The 15429-nt window shown below is 43.2% G+C and overlaps 1 protein-coding gene across 1 annotated transcript in view; it reads right to left on the bottom strand.

Moving 5' to 3' along the window:
• The window catches only part of TRIM56 (tripartite motif containing 56), a 132699-nt gene that overhangs the window by 88951 nt on the left and 28319 nt on the right, over nucleotides 1-15429 (bottom strand). The window lies entirely within an intron of this gene.

Here is a 15429-nt window from a genome sequence, read left to right as displayed (position 1 = left end):
GTGCAACACGGGGCTGAAAGGATAATTTACAGATATTGGATAAAATTCTAGCAAACTCTTCCACTGTCTTCCAATAAACCAGCGAGTGGAGTTAAGACTCTAGGCCTATTTACGACCATGGTGGGCCATTTGACCACCATAGTCGTGGTGGCAGTCCGTGGACCTCTAGGCTGGCGGTCCCTCTGATGTATTACGAGTTCGGCGGTTGGACCTCCACTGGCTGCAGCAACCATCGGGATTCTTGATCCCGCGGCAGTTCATCAAGCATATTACGAGTTGTCTCACTGCCCTCCTTTTCGTGGTGGTGAGCCCACAATGAAAAGGGTGGCTGTGAGGAAACTCAGCGAGCCCTTACAGGGCCTTCTGTCACCTTAGTACATGGGGGTGCATGCAGATGGGCTCATGTTGTGCCCCCTTGTATTCTTGCACCTCCTGTTCCTGCACAGAAAGAAATGCTCAACATTGTGCATTTCTTTCTGTGCAGAAACCGGCTGCGACGCTCTCAGTGCAGTGCATGTCTGAGGCACACCTATGTGCCATAGATACGCACTGCTGTGGGACCTCCGCAGTAGGTACTCCCGACATGGATTCCACTTGGAATCCAGCGGGTGGTCTGACTATGGGTTTGGTGGTCTTGCAGGGGGGCTGTGGCATGGAGGCCTGCTGTAAGACCGCCAGACTCATAATCAGGACCTCTGCCTCGCTATAGAGCGGTGTGGGATAAAGGTGCTCTCTGTATGAAAAACATTTTGAGGCGATATCGCCTAAAAAGGCAGTTAAGGTGGAACAGCTCTGTCAGGTTGATTATTCTGAGGTCCCATGAAGAGAGGTCTGGTGGCTTGAACTTGGTGTCTGAAGGTGCTTTACTCTGGAATTCCTGGCAACACCCACACTGGCTTTAGGGGGCCAGCTCCTATTTAGGAATTCTTTTAAGACCCTGCTTTTTGGAGTGCTCATACTTAGCCTCAGCTCGGTCTGGAGCATACAGCAAACGCTTTTTGTCAATTTCTTTTAAAATGCAGGCAGAATCCTGCGAGCAGTACAAACCTTGGCAACCGTCACATTTTCCTGAATTGTGTAATCTTTGCAAAACAACACGAGTGGCATTTAAATGTCATCCACACCCCACGGACAACGATTCACCACAATGTTTATGGATTAGCGAAAATGACATCATGCAGCCTTTGAACCCTCTGATGGAATTACATGTCTCACAACTATTCTACAATTAGCCCCTAAATTGCCTCCTAAATGCTGATGAGTACAAAGGAGGAGGCCAAGAGGTGAAAACAACAGAAAGTAAATGAGGCTTTTAGAGTCCTGTTGACTTCCTGCTCCTGTCAATGACCAGGAGAGGCAAAGGCAGTGCCAGGAAAGGGAGCACTGACTGCCCCATGCGACCCCTGATTGGCATCCATGCCTCCCCAGAACGAGCCTTGGGTGCACACAATTCCTCACTAATGTCACATGGGGCAGGGCAGGAACCCAGCGCTTTAGACCAAACATCTGAGGGCTGCCATGAACTGAGGTCTCCCCCAGGTACTCTTCAGTGAGGTGTGAGAAAACCACCCTCTGGCAGGTGCCAGCACCCTGGTGCCCAGCATTGGCACCTTTCCAGCGAAGGCTGAGGGTGGAGCAGAGAAGTGCATTCAGAAAATAAAAGCCTCACCACACACACAAGCGGCCAGATAGACTCTTGTGTGATGAGTGCGCTACACAAATCAATGTAACATAACAGTGAATGTAATGTAATACCAAGCATGAAACCAGTGACGTACATTGCGTGGTGATATAAATCATAGTGTAAAACACACCAAAATACACAGCCCATGTGTCCAGCAGCACATAAGGAGGAGGGAGTCTGGTGTGCTTTGCCTTTTTATGCACAGAGATGTTTCATGTTTGGATGCTTATGCAGATTGCACTCTTTGTCTGAATGTATTTTCCTTTTTGTGTTCATTTACACCAAAGGCTGTCTATTGCACATGAAGAACCCCTGATATTGCAATAAGCTCCTCGCATTTGTCTTTTTCTTGGATTATGGCAAAGTCAGGGGCGTATCTTGGTCAGTGAGATTGGGGGGAGGGTGGGGGTGTTGAACTTCAGATTTTCCAACAATCTCGCTGGGATTTAATGTTAAGGTGCATGAGAGGGGCTCAAGGGGCAGTGAAAAGGGAGAGGAATGCAGATTTGTAGGGAGAGAGGGAGTGTGTGCATGTTCTGTCTGTGTATACATAAAGATCTCTGGTGAAATCAGATACACCCCTCCCAATACCTGACTTCAAGGACTTGTACCCCACTACAGGGCTTTAAGTGGGCTGGGTCCTGCTGGTGCTCAGCACTGGCAGTTCCAAAAAGCAGCTGCTGAGAAGGGTCCCTTTCGGGCTCTCTATTTTTGCCCTCACCCTCAGGATGGAAAAAAACATCTTAATTCTGCAGCAGTACCACACTTCACAGCCTTTGATGTCATTTCAAAGGGACTCGGTAAAGTTCTTTCCTTATCTCAGCATTTCAGAACTGAAGCATTTTCAATATTATATGCAACAAAGCCATAGTTGTTGCCTATTTATCTTACGCAACTAACAACTATTAACTTAGTTCTGGCTTGTTGTAGGTGTAATGCTACTTGTTGTATTATACATCTGGATGCAATGACAGAAGCAGAAAAATATCAGTCGTGCGGCATCCTATGCTATGCACAGTATTTTAGCTTGAGTGTCTTTAAGCCACGCCCTTAATTACATAGGCCCAGCCCCTTTGAAACACCCCCCAGTCTTTTACCCTACTTAAAGTCCTACCCAACTATAAATGATAAAATATATTTATTAGGGGCTGTAACACCAAAAACAAAGCCCCCCCGCCCGAAGCTCGACCCTGGGCAAAGTATTTTTTGTCATAGGCAGTGAGCCGATACTTTGGCCCCGACATGGACATGATGAGCTTCTCAGTCTTCATCGTGGCCTGATAATCTGGACTACCTGTGCTATTAGGGTGTCTTTGCTCCATATTTTCTAATGACTTCTTGGACATACCATGGGCAAACTCCAGATATGCATGTTTTCTGAAAACCTCTGCTTCAAAGGTGGCAACAGCACTGTTCTATACGAGCCTCAGAAACTTTAAGTGGGCCAAAATCTTACACAATCATTACAACTACCTCTTTTTCCGTCCATAATGAAAGCCTGCTGGACAAACCTACTGTCCCCAGCACCCCTTCCTGTTTAATCACTGTCTTCCAGTGCAGTAGCTGCTGCTACCGGACAGGGTTGGTGGGGTGGGGTTGGATAATGGAAAAAAAAGGACTTACATGGAATGGACGGAAGGACGCTGCCGCCTCTCCTCAGTCGTCTTCCATCTTCCATCTTCCAGCGCCTCACGCGCTGACATCATTGCATGAAACTGGACGCGCAGGAAGCCATTTGCTTCTTGTGCGTCCGGCTGAGCAGAGGTGAGTTTGTCCTCGGGGAGGGTGGGGGGGATTTAAAAAAGGCATCGGAGGAAAGGAAAGTGTTTTCCTTTCCTCCGATGTCTTTTTCAAGCACTCCTGCTGCACGATCGTGTGTTGGGGAGTGGCCCCTTGGACAAGGGTTGCTCCCCTTGGGGGAAACATTTTGTGGATGGGTCTGCCCCCCTGGGGAAGGGGGCAGATCTATAAAAAACAAAAAGGCATTGTGACCACTAGGCCACCAGGGAATTCTTTTTTAATTTAAAAAGTGCATTTGTGTCAGGGAGCGGCCCCTTGGGCAAGGGTCGCTCCCCTTGTGGGAGCAAATGTTGTGGATGGGATTGCCCCCCTTGGAGGGGGGGGCAGATCTATAAAAAATAAATAAAAAAGGCATTATGTGACCACTAGGCCACCAGGGATTTTTTTATTTATTTAAAAAGTGCCTTTGTGTCGGGGAGCGGTCCCTTGGGCAAGGGTCGCTTCCCTTGGGGGAATTTTTTACAAAGAAGTCGCTGTGAGCCCACTAGGCCACCAGGGATTACTATTTTTTTTAAACATGTTTTTGGGGAGCGGCCCCTTAGGCAAAGGTCGCTCCCCTTGGGGGATCATTTATTTTGGCTGTTTCTGCCCCCCTTGGGGCAGATCAGCCTTGTTATTCTAGGCCCATCTGCCCCCCAGGAGGGTAGAAGCCATTAGACACCAGGGATTGTTTGTGTTGTTGGGGAGCGGGCCCTTGGGCAAGGGTCGCTCCCCTTGGGGGATCATTTATTTTGGCCATTTCTGCCCCCCTTGGGGGCAGATCAGCCTTGTTATTCGAGGCCCATCTGCCTCCAAGGAGGGCTGAAGCCATTAGACACCAGGGATTGTTTGAGTTATTTGGGAGCAGCCCCTTGGGCAAGGGTCGCTCCCCTTTATATGTTCTCAAGCCCATCTGTCCCCTGAGGGGGGGCAGAAGCCACTAGACACCAGGGCTTTTTAAATGTTGGTGTTGGGGAGTGACCCCTTGGGCAAGGGTAGCTCCTCCGTTATGAGGGGGAATTTTTCGGCTGTTTCTGATCCCTGTGGGGGCAGATCGGCCTTATGCTTTTAGGCCCACCTACCACCTGTGCTTGGCTGGTGGATAGTGTGTGGACTAGTGTATTATTTGCATATGTGATTGTAATGTGTTTTTACTCCTTTTTATTCTAGTGCAAAGCTTTTGATTTGTGTTTTGCGGTTTTCGGCAGTGGTTGATCTGCAGATTTGCGTAGTTGCATTTTTATGGTACGAAAAACATTTTCGTTGTGTTTACTCCAATTGAGTATTAATGTCATGCATGAATGAATTTTTTGTAAGTGGTGTCATAATAGCAGCATATTTAGTTAGTGTTTTGTACATGAAATTCTTTGCGATGTGTTTTGCGTTGTCTTATGTGTAATTTTCTTTTTTTCTTCTGTTTTAGCGGGATACTGTTGGTCCTTTCTGTGTCTGTGCAGAGTAGGTGGTGGTGAGTCTAGCTGCTTCTGGCAAGTGAGCGGTATAGTGTTGTAGTATATAGGTCTTTGAGATAAAGCTACTGTTTATTTCTTTTTTTACAAAGGGTTTGTTGTTGACTTGTTTGACAAGTTACCTTTATTAGTAAGCATTATGGCTAGCCGTAGAATTACTGCTCAGCAGGTGGTTGGTATGCTTCTTGAATCTTCCTCTAAGCAGGATTATGAAACTGACAGTGCATCTGAGGGAGAGGAGGGAGGGGAAGATTCAGGAAGCGAGTTTTCTCTCCACATGGAATCATCGGATGATGAAGCTACTCTCAGTGCGGATGAAGCTACTCTCAGTGCAGATGTAGTGCCTGTTTTAGAGGAGGACACTGATGTGCCGATGGTGCAAGAGGCATCTGGATTACAGCCTGGGGCTTTAAGGCTTCCCATTGGAAATGCTGGTCTCTGGGTTGATCAAAACATGGTGCAGCCGGTGTTGCCTGCCTTTAGTGGTGATGCAGGGTGTAGAGTGGATTGTGAATTTTTTTTGCCTATACTGTTTTTTCAGTTGTTCATGGATGATGTATTTTTGGGTGAGATTGTTGAGCAGACTAATTTGTATGCCGAACAGTTTTTGAGGGACAACAATGCCAGACTCTAGAGCTACCCGGTGGACTCCCACAAATCTGTATGAGATGAAGACGTTTTTGGGTTTGACTTCTTTGATGGGCTTGATAAGGAAGCCGTCCCTGGCTTCATTTTGGTCTACCAGTCCCTTGATGGCAACGGCCATATTTCCTGCAATTATGAGTCGTGATCGTTATTTACTTTTGTTTCGGATGCTGCATTTTGTTGATAATGCTTTGGCGTTGCCACAAGATAACCCTGACTGTGACTGTCTTTTTAAGATTTGGCCTGTTCTTGATCACTTTGTTGATCGATTTTCAGAGATCTATACTCCAGGCAAAGAAATATCTGTTGATGAGTCTTTGGTCCTGTTCAAGGGCCGTTTGTTTTTTAGGCAGTACATTCCTAGCAAGAGGGCACTTTACGGAATTAAGATGTATTTGTTGTCTGAGAGTAGGACAGGATATGTCTATAATTTCTGGGTGTACACTGGTAGGGATTCCACTATTGACTCCCCTGGTTGTCCGTCCACCTTTGGAGTTCCAGAGAAAATTGTGTGGGATCTTGCTAGAGGACTGTTTAACAGAGTACCTTCATAACTTCTACACTGCTGTGCAATTGTTTAAGGAATTGTTCAAAGTGTACACTTTTGCTTGTGGCACAATCTACTCTAACCGTAAAGATTACCCAAAAGAGCTTGTTTGCAAAAAGCTTCAGAGGCGACAGTGCAGTGCCCTGCATAGTGAGGAACTGCAAGCTGTGAAATTTGTGGACAGGAGGGATGTGTACATGCTGACTACCATTCGTGATGAGAGTACTCCACCTGTGACTGTTTGGGGTCAGGTTGCTGAAGTGCGCAAACCTGTGTGCATTGTAGACTACAATAAGCACATGGGTGGTGTTGATAGAGTAGATCAGAGGTTGGAACCTTACACTGCTATTTGTAATGCTTACATTTGGTATAAGAAGTTGGCCATCCATCTTTTCAATTTAACAACTTTTAATGCTTTTGGTGTGTACAAGGAGTGTTCTCCTGCGGCAAAGATGTATTTTGTTCAGTTTCAGGAGTCTGTGATACGCAGCCTTGTTGTTGTGGAACAGGCAAGTGTTCCTAGAGATGGAGAGGTGGAGGATGTGGCTAGATTGAAAGATTGCCACTTCCCTGATTTAATTCCTCCCACGCCCAAAAAAAACAATCCCTGTAAAAGATGTAGAGTCTGCTTGCGAAGAGGTGTGCGGAAGGAGAGTCGTATACACTGTGCCGATTGTCCTTCTAATCCTGGGCTGTGTGTGCCCACATGTTCCAGATTGTATCACACTCAAAAGAGTTTTTGGGAGCAACTGTGAGTCTAATAGTGTACTGCCTGGTCAGTATGGTTTTATATAGTTGTTCAGTTTCACGTTTGGCAATAGAATGATGTCTTTAGTTACTGTTGTTGTTTTTGTAGTTATAGTTTTGTATCTAGTTGCAATTGGTTTGTGTTTTCTTTCTTGTTAAAAAAAAATGACGTTTTGCGTGGACTGGCTCTTGGCTGGCGGTGTGCGTGGACTGGTACTTGGCTGGCGGTGAGTGAACTGGCGCTTGGCTGGCGGTGTGCGTGGATTGGCGCTTGGCTGGTGGTGTGCGTGGATTGGTGCTTGGCTGGTGGTGTGCTTGGACTGGCACTTGGCTGGCGGTGTGAGTGGATTGGCACTTGGCTGGCGGTGTGCATGTTCTGACGCTTGGCTGGCGATGTGCGTGGATGTGTGCGTGGATTGGTGCTTGGCTGGCGGTGTGCGTGGATTGGCGCTTGGCTGGCGGTGTGCATGGACTGGCGCTTGGCTGGCGGTGTGCGTGGACTGGTGCTGGGCTGGCGGTGTGTGAATAGTGACTTGCTGATGGTCACTACACACACTGCTAGCTGAACGTCACTCCACACAATCCATGAGCTGATGTGGTTGCTGTGTCAGGAATGTGGGAATGTGAAAGTGATGGGCCCTTGAATGGTGCTGTCTGCTGGTGTGAGTGTTGTAATGTGCTGGGCCCGGGGCTAGCGGTATGAATGGTTTTGTATCTGTCACACGTACGAAAGGTGTATGAATGGCCTATAAAGAGGTTGGTGCCTTGTTGTAGCTTTACAGCTCACGAGCTGTGAGTCAATCGTTCAGTTTCTCCACCTTTCAATTATTAACAGTGCATTTAATTTTTGGTTAATACAACTGTATATATTGAACCATCACTCACCCTCATGCCAAATCCAACCAGTATGTATGTGTGCTTGAGGAATTGGTGGTTGTGCAGAAATATTTGTCTTTTCTATCTTTCTCAAGCAGGGTGTACCTTGTGTCGTACTTTAAAATTTGGGACCGCGTAGGAGGCAGGGCCCTACCCCTGTCTATCCCGGTATTAGCGAACCGCGAATGGTCAATGCGGTATGTACAAGTGCTTTGTGTAACGTTTTAGCTATGAATGCACTATGTATACGTTATTATACATTGACTCCGTGGGTTCCATCTTGGAGCGGTGGCCATCTTATAGTTGCCCTCACATAGGCTACACTTTACTTTGACTTCTCTGTGACCTGTGCAAACTGACTCCACTGCCCGAGGTCAGCCCTGTCCGGCCGGTTCCTTTTACTTCGGCCAAATGGGATTAGCATCAGGGCCCGAGGCATCATAAATTCCTTCTTCCCACACGAACCCTGACTAATCTCTTTCACACCTGACTCTTCCTGCTTTATGGCTTGTTTTACAAACAGGAGGTGCCCGTGTTTATTGGGGCCTGCTGATATCTGATGAGGGATCTGAGCCTTGCTGGGTAAATAATTGCGGGCTGGCTGAACTGAAATGTGGTATTGTAATCATGACTCTGCTTGTTCTTTGAAGTAAAATATGTGAATGACCAACTGCAAGAGAAGGGCGGTGTTGCCCAGAGCGTAATATTCTCCATAAAAGAGAAGACTGGTTTCTGTTCTGGAGACTGCCTCATTCAGTTGCTAAGGCTTCTGTGCGACGTAGTCTCACTCATTTGAGTTTAATAAAGATGTCTTTTCATATTTCAGCTTCTTTGCCAAGTTCTTTGTTATATTACCATGAGAGCGTCTTTTATAATACTACAGCAACAGGATAACCCGAAGTCATAGGGTGCTATCCCTGGCACCGCTGGGGTCCTAAAATCCCCGGTACTTCAGTTGGCGCCCGACAGCGCGGCATCAATACAAGTGACTATCTGGAGGAGCGATCTTGTCAGAGGACAGAAATCTACTGGGAAGAACAGGACAGAAATCCACTAAGCAGGTACTACTCTGAGCACCAAGGTTCTGGGGGATTCTTTGTCTCTGCAGCCCAGTATATATCTGATCTTTCTGACTTTGACTCTCCAAAAGATGTCACTCCCGATTAGAACCCTTTTTGGCGTGAGTATTATAGAAGACGTTTGGTTATGTAGAACTTGACAGTTAGAATTTGGATAACCTTTTGATTAGTAAACATAAGAATTAAGTATAAGTGCTTTTGTTCTTTGTCTTTGATTTGGTTATCGCAATTACCAAAGCCGAGGGGTTGGTTTCTTGGTTTGTTGATTTGGTCATTGCAATTACCATACCCAAGGGTCTCGCATATTTGCGAGTGTATTGCTAGAGATAAACCCTTGAAGTTTTGAAGCTAGATTAGTGAGCTATAAGATGCCTGATCTTAGCAAATTTGGAAATGTAGCTTTTGGTTTGTATAGGTTTGGATATGCGAATTGCAATTTGTGTAGGCAGGTAATGAGGAGATATTTCTCCATTTGGTTTAGTTCAGTATCTTTGGCATGCCTGTTTGTAAGCTCACATGGAAAAATGTGTTGCTCTTTGTTTTGAAAGGTACCATAGTGTGGGAAATATCTAAATAGGTTAGATTTACAAACATATTTCTTCCTTGGTGATTTTGTATCCCCAGGGAATTAAAATATGACACAATACAAAACAAGGATCCTTCGTTCTGTCCAGTTTCATGAATAAAGATATGCAGAACGATTTTGTGTGGTGTTCTGCTAGGCAAAGCTAGTGAATTTAGCGCACTCACTACTTCTTGGACATACATCTGTCTGTTGGGCTGTTTATGCAGCCTTTTGGAATACTATTGAGAAGCGTTTCTTGTAAATATGACTTACAACTAGTATTTGCAAATGGTTTGGTTCAAGTATAGTCTGTGAGCTGTTCTTTCTTTCTGTCATGCGTATTGATTTGCAAGTCAACTGTGTGTTTAAATGTCTATGTGGTTTTCTCATTAGTGCAACTTCCGTAAGTAAATTGCGACGGCGCTATTTATGAAAAATGGCTAAAGCATGCTGTATTGTCTGTTTGACCCCCCCCTTCCGTTTATGTCTGAAATGAGCTCAATATGTGTTTGTGGATATTCTGATGTTTTCAGTCTGTTAAGCAAAATGTTGGTTAATTAATGTTAAGTAGAAACTTAGGAAAAATCCAGAAATGAACAATGTGATGTGCTAAAATACCTATGTGTTGCTATTTAATTTATAGAATGAGCAGTTGTGCACATATACAAAACTGCCGTTAAATGCTTCAAGGATAAAATTAGAACCACATTCAATAGATATAAATAAGGCCCCAAAACGAAATTATCTATTTTTGCAAAAGTAAATAAATTTACAGCATTTTCCTTAGATGCATTGTATTAGATGTTCACAGGCAAACTTTTCAGCTGCAGTATATTTGATAGGAATGTTCATTCAGCCAGCACTTTCCCAGTTAAACACGGGTGGAATTTTGATTAACCGTCCTTTTAAATGAAAGTGGCGCAAAAATGTGACGCGTTTCAAATTGGGCTTATGCGCTTAGGCTTGTGAGTTAAATGTGTCCAAAATGATTGGCAAGGGATGCAGCTTGTTTTTTATACATGGAATTATCACAAAAACGAATAATTGGGATTTTTTTTAAAGAAAATTATTAATCATGGAAAAATTATTTTTAAAAAACCAAGTGCTTTTCAAAATCGTTTTTTGATATTTATAAAGCTTAATACTCATACTATGGCCTCCTAGCATTAAAATTTGATTTGAGTTGTGTTGCATCACTAAAATGGCAAGCATTCGCGTGTACAATTTTCCCTTGGCGCAGGCGCAAACAAGCTCATTTTTATAAAGTATAGGTTATTATTTCCAATGCCTGACTCATGGGTTATGTAATGGACATCCTGGTAATGCATATTATGCAAACAAATTGTAGGATATTCATTTTTTAATTCCAAAAAAAAAATCTAAGTCGAATTTGGGTAAAAACACTGTTTAAACTGCATTTTCTTTCATTCAGAGTACTTTTTAAAGTGTCTCAGGCTTCAATAAATGCATACATTTAGGTTTGATATATATTCACAGGTTGTGCCTTCTTATGATTCGATGAGTCAATGTGCCAGTACAGAGGCTTGTTTTAATATCAGGGTTGAAGGTTCTAACTTTAGCTGTGTCTGTTAGGCTGGGCACGATACTACGGTTATAAGAACTACGTAATATGTAGAAAGGAGAAGAACGATTGGGAAAATAGAATGCCTTGGAGGGAAGAGAGATGATGAAGGGGAGTAATAAAGACATGAAGAGTAGCGTGAGGAAGGTTGTATTGACGAAGGGGATCAAAAGGAATGTGGTAACGGTTTGAGTAAGTAGGAGGGGAAAGATGAGATTGTAGGTTCTAGCAGTAGGGGTGAAAATATTGTAATTACCTAACGGGAGGCACTAAGTTTCATATGCTAATATGAAAGCGACGAACCGAGCTTGAATAAAGGAATCTAGGGGACGACAGCGTTTAGTAATGTTAACAAAACAATTAAATGTAAAGAACAGCTGAGTATGATAAGAGAAACTGTTATGAGAGGTTTGGATGGCCCAGCAGGAGCATTAGAAACCTGGGAAATTGCCTTAAATTCCCTGCAGGTTGATTAGACAGTCTTATGAAATAGTGAAACAACGGAGTGAATGATGATGGAAAAGCAAGTGACTAAATGATGAAAAAAATATCAAAACTCATTGCAAATGCAATTCACAGTGCCAGTGGACTAGGGCAGAAAGCGGTCCCAATTGCTGGAGTTCAGTCTAACTTTAGCTGGGCCTACTGAGACGTTCATTTATTTAAGGTTAATGAAATGTGTACCATTGCATAGGATTGCAACAAGCATTTATTCTAAAAACTGGTATGCGTGTCATTAAGTTTTGTGAATTATTCACAGTAAATGTAGTTTAATAATCTGGGAATAGAGATAATTTTTTTTTAGCGCCTAAAAAGGAAAAATTATTTTACAAAATAGAGTGAATTATTGCAAGTTAGGAGGAATTAGGAAGGCCTTCTGGCTTTGACAAATTCAGAGTGGCAGAAGCCGGGGGCTTAGGAGAGCTGCAGAGGCTGGCTCAAGTTACGCTGCTGAGATGCTATCTTTGGTTTTCCCGTAGGCTGCCACATTGACATTTATGACCTTTTAAATTAGGGCCTTGCCTCTGTGGAATGCAGAATGACCTTACTACACGGGCCTCTAAAACTGGGGTTTCTGGTTTCTCCATAGCAACATCACTAAAACTAAAGAACTTAATTCCAAAGGGAAAATATAGCAAAGGGGTTTCTTTGAAAGCCCAAACATCATGTTAAATGCTTTGCAGAACAGATACATTTGTGTTATTTAACAGAAAACGAAGTGTTGCATTAAGTCTTAGACAGAAAATATGATACAGCCCACTTCTAAAATTTTTAAGGCTGCATGCCTAAGTGAGAACGTATCGCCAATTAAGACTTCTTTTTCACAGTGGAAATTTTAGGTGCCAAATTAATATGGAGTGTCAGTGTAACGATTTTTATTTTTAGAAAGGTAAAACTAAAGTGGCTGGATGTTGCAAGGACTGACAAGAGGGTAACAGTTAAGTAATGGAAATTTATTTTTGTGTATTTGGTTCTATCATGAATTGTTCTTGCTGGTCCTGTATGTTAGAAGAGAGACAGTAAAGTTATATTTGACAGCAGATTTCCATTGCCTGGTGATCTACTGTGAAAAAGGAGGGTAAGGATTTTAAACCTGACAAATTAAACAGGCCCGTATATTGGGTTTTGGGCTGCAGGTTTACAGTGCATAAAAGTACATGACATGGTGTTGTGTGTCACCGCTTATTTACATATGCTATTGTTTTGTCTATGCTTTTTGTGCTTGATATACAGCAAGTATATCCGATGGCTTGACGTTTTGTGCGTTTTTATTATTTTTTGCATGTTTTCATTGTTTTTGTTGCTGCTTTTGATACTATTACAAGTTTACCTGTGTTGTGAGGGGATGGTCATGACGATGCCCATCGCTACGCAACAGTTGGTTGAACTTGTTCTGGTTACTAAATTCCACAGCTAATGATATTTCATGCTGTGAACATGAGAGACAACACTTCACCAGTGCATGTCTAAATTGGCTATAATGGTATTACAGAAAACTAAAAGAGATCTACAGGATCAAAGTGTGTCACCTGCAGTTAGTCACTTACTGCCCTTTCCCTTAATGGAACAGGCAGCCTTACATTTATGTATCCTTGATTGGACCTAAGGATGAAATTATAGATCTGTGACTCAAGGTGGCCTAATTTCTATATTACATTAGTTAATGATGTTTTGCTTCCTAAGTAGCCTATGGCTTTTGTTCCTGAAAAGAAAACTAGGTTTTCATTTTTCCCTGAAGAAGGAACTGGAACATTACCTAAGATTACCATATATGGTGTAGTCACCAGCGGTAGAGTTAAAATGTATGTAACTTTGGCCTTTTGTGTATCACCCGTACTCTTGGTGTAGTGTCACATGCCTGACTATTACCCAAGTAAATTCTTGTCCTTCCTATAGATTTTTATTTTTTATTGCTTTTGTTGCTTCTTCCCTGACCGATGTCGCATCATGCTTAGTTATTGGGGATTTTAGTTGTGTCCTAGTTCCAATTCCCTTTTCCGTATTCCTTTCACCAGTCAGCCCATTTATTATTGTAGGTGTATTGTTCAGGTACACACTTCCAGACTGCAGTGATGCACCAGGAACCTCCATATTATGTATAATCCCCTCTTGTATGACCAGACTGGTTTTTAAGAATTGTCCCTAGGCCTGCTTCAATGTTTTCCAGCCTGACTGTCAAGTATATTATATTATAGTAAGACAAGTTTTCCATCCCGATAGGAGATAACTCACGTTTACCTCTTTTGAACATGACGAATTTTCAATGTCTATTTTTTAATGTGGTTTTTACCCTTTTGTTCCTGCTGCTTTAATTTTTGGTGGGATCAGATGTGTTCTAATCATGCAAATATCAGGACCCTCTAGTTCTTGTCTTTTGTTTGCATATTTGACTATTAGCCTGTGTATGCATATTGCGCCTGATGTGAAAGTTTTCTACATGCCCATGATAATTTGTACCATCTGATTTCTCTATTGAGATGTTCTGGATAAGGAATTTAGGAATACCTAGATGTAATCATTCAAAAAAAAAAATGTGTTTGCCCCGTTAGACAATGCCACCATATGTGAAGACATCCATTTAGATAGAATTCTCGTGTAGTTATCTACCTTTAGATGATGGAGGCTCTCACACGGAAACCAAATTAAAAAGATTAGAGACACTGTTTTGCCTACTGTCTTTATATTTGTATTGCTTTTTGAGAATGACAGTATATTCTAGACCAAAATTGTCCCATGGCGTGTGGCCACTCCTTTGAAACTCACAGACCACCTGTTTGCAGTCCCCTTGTTATACAATGAACTGTTTAAAGCATCGCACTTGCTTCATCAGAAGGCGTTCAACATCAGAAAAGAAGGAGGAGCTGGTTTTGCCACAGAACCAGAATTTCAGTGCACAAGAGCGCCTGTCATGTGCTGGTAACCTCTGACAGTGTGCAGTCCCTTGAGCCCCTTGGCCTGAGTTTTTGGCCACACACACCCCCTCTTTTCCTTTGCTCCAATGGAAGTGCAGTGCACCGGCGAATCCAAGATTGACAAAAGGCACTACATTCTGGTGCCCATGAAAAAGCAGCCTGAGCGTCCTCTGACACTGAATGATGAGTGTTGGAGCCTGAGAATGGTCCCGGGTCTGCACGAGATGACATATGCCCTTGATCAATGGAGAGCACACTACCTGTAGTGCCTGCCGCAAAGGAAAGATACTGGCGCACTGCCTTGAGACATTGAGACTCTCGAGTGAGCTGTGGGTGTTTGCCAGGAGGGCACTCCAACGGATCATTAAAGGCTTGAATGAAGAGGCCCATGCGAAAGAAAACAACAGAAGAAGATTTGATGGACAATAGAAGCCTGCCAGAGAGGCTTTTTGAACGGACTCTGGGCATAGGTGGTTTCACAAGAGGTTTCCGTGTGATTGTATAGAGTAGGTGTTAAGGAGACTGATTGTTTTGCTGGCATTGTTTTAAAGTACTATTCTGTTTAGTAAAAGCAGAATAAAGTCAATTGTCTTTGGAAAGAGTATTTTCACCTCAGAGCATTGATGAGGGTCACCACTGTTTCACCTGAACATAAAAATTATTATTTCATTTGTAATAGTGGTCACTACTTTTATCCCGTTGTCTATATGTTTTTAATAACGAGTTTTCTAGTGTCTTTTTAAACATGACGTTGTCATTTATGGATGGGATTGTTTTTCTCTACCCAATTGGCTTCTGCACCCGCTTCCCAACCTATGTCCTTTCCTACTACTGCTTCTTTGCATTCTTTTCACCCTTTTCCTGAACATGAGCAGGTTAAAAGATCAGAATTCGTAAGCAATTCTTTTGTACAGCTTCTGCATCAACACTAGTTAGTAATGACCATCACTAATTATTGGGTGTGTGATCTTATGCCGCCTACTACAGATAGAGGTATTCCTTATTTTGTCCTGCCATATGTGGCCTTTGTGCTACTACATGTG

The sequence above is a fragment of the Triturus cristatus genome, chromosome 12, assembly GCF_964204655.1.
Source record: "Triturus cristatus chromosome 12, aTriCri1.1, whole genome shotgun sequence".
In the NCBI taxonomy this organism is placed as follows: domain Eukaryota; kingdom Metazoa; phylum Chordata; class Amphibia; order Caudata; family Salamandridae; genus Triturus; species Triturus cristatus.
This window is presented reverse-complemented; position numbering and strand designations above follow the sequence as displayed.